Genomic DNA, 2500 nt, shown 5'->3' on the forward strand with positions numbered 1-2500 from the left:
GTCACTGTAAATGCTGGCTGCTTGTTGCAGCTCTGCAGACTGAGGTGAACACAGGAAAGCCTGAGGGCCCCGATTGTAAACCATACTGTGTATACATATATATATACACAGTATATATATATATGTATACACAGTGTGTATATATGTATATATACGTATATATACATATATATGTATATATACGTATATATACATATATATGTATATATACATATATATACACACTGTATATATACATATATACAGTATATATGTGTATATATATACAGTATATATATGTGTATATATATATATATACATTGTATATATGTACATATGTATGTATATATATACATACATATGTACATATAGTGTGTATGTATATATGTGTGTCTATCTGGACACATGTATATAAATTACAGTTTAATGTACATATAAATTTATACTAAAATATATATAAATAATTTATATATTTTAATTGAAATTAAATTATGTATACATTTGAATTTAATTTATCTGTAAATGTGTTATAGATTATATCCATCCTCTTCTTCCTGTAAAGGGTCACGCAGGGGGCTTGAGACCTTATATATTATACACATAAATGTAAATTATATATATATGTATATATATTTATATATATACATATACATACATAAAAAAACAGAACACATACAAACCATTCAAGTGGTTCAGGGGTTGCTGGTTCAATCCCCAGTGACCTCTCAGAGACCCTAGAAAAAAAACCCTAATTGACCCTGGTGTGTGTGTGTGTGTGCGTGCCTGCGTGCCTGCGTGCGCGTGTGTGAACTATTTGTTGGAACACAGGTTTAATTCCTGGGGAACCCTATGTGTTCTGGTAGTTGTGTTCAGGAACTCTTTCAAATTCACGATGATTTCACGCATAGGGCAGGCGGCGTCCTGCCGCCCCATGAACGCTGGACATGGGCTTGTCAGACAAACCTAGAAGAGAGTGTGTGATTGTGCGTGTGTGTGTGAGTGAGTGTGTGAGTGAGTGTGTGTGTGTGGGGGGGCAGACAGACTCATTCAGGATGACGTTCTGATCTGAGCTAGTAAGTTATAATCAGCTTAAGGTTAAGTAAAATTAACACACACACACACACACACACACACACACACATACTCACTCACTCACCCACTCACTCACCCACTCACTCACTCACTCACTCACACACACCTGGCAGATACCAGCTAGGAGAGGTTGGGGTCTGAGTGTTGTGAGGACTGCTGAAAGTCGTCACGTGTGATTTTATGATTTCATATTGAACATACATGTTACTTTGAGACTTTGCTGCTGAGACGTCTGTTGATTTGTGGCTGAAGACCTCCTCACTCATGAATGTGTGTGTGTGTGTGTGAGACAGCTGTCATGTTTGCAGCACTCCTGCAGTGGGGTAGACATGTAGTTGGATGTCAATTTGTCATCAAAGGTCAAATTAAAATCTTTTTGATTGACGAGGCTGCGAACCCACAGACCTCTGGCGGCTTGGACCGGCTCCTTTGTCGTGTTCAGACTCATCAGATCTTCAACTGTCCAACACGTCTCGAATGAATCATGTTTGACATTCGGGATATTTCAGCTAAATCATTTGATCCTGCGGATCAAATCGGCCCTCATACTAACTACATGCCATCAAACCCGTGTGTGAAACAGTGACTGACTCAGTTGACGCAAGCAGTCACGTGACTGAAGCTTCACCTGGAGGCGCGGAGGCCTCGCCTGCTTGGGGAGGAACAGATGAGGTTCTGAGGCAGCGGCAGCAGGAGACCCACGCAGCCCCCAGAACCCGACCTCATCGGGGTTCAGCCACAGTCGTTTTCTATTTTACAATTTAATGCAGAAAACGCGACTTCTTTGACCTTTTTATGCAGAGTTCCCAGCACTTGGAAAAACAAAGGTGGAGTCCAAGAAAAATTAGGGATTGAGTTAACTTTCAGAGTAGATAAATCTTTTCTTCATTTGCAGGCGTTTAGAGGAAAAAAATCACTTGTTCTTTTATTTTTTCCTTTCTCTGTCACATTCAGCAGCTCTTACGTCAGCTGACCATGCAGAGAGCAAATACCTCCACAGCTGCCTGTATCAGAGCCCACGCGCTCACGCGCACGTGTGTGTGTGAGCTAGAGAGAGAGAGAGAGAGAGAGAGAGAGAGAGAGAGAGAGGGAGAGAGAGAGAGGGAGGTGGGTGGGGGATGTCTGAATGACGCTGTTGGTCTTCGGGGGTCTGGAGAGCTTTAAGCCTCATGGATCTGGCGGCTGGACTGACAGCTCTTGGGTGGATTCCGGCTCTAAAGATAGACAGGGGTGTTGGCTGCTCTGTGGTCCGCTTCCAGAAACATTTCAGAAAATGGCCTCCCTCATCACGGCCGCTCAGCCAGTCATAAATGAAAGCTAAGACAAATAACGCATATTTTTACAAAATGTAACTTCCTCCTATATTATTACCATATTTCACTGGGATGACATGTGGTTTGGAGTTTGTTTTTGTTTTTGTCCATGACTA

Source organism: Aulostomus chinensis, chromosome 17 (assembly GCF_037954235.1).
Source record: "Aulostomus chinensis isolate RoL2024-O1b breed Wild chromosome 17, RoL_Achi_v1.0, whole genome shotgun sequence".
NCBI classification, from domain to species: Eukaryota; Metazoa; Chordata; class Actinopteri; order Syngnathiformes; family Aulostomidae; genus Aulostomus; species Aulostomus chinensis.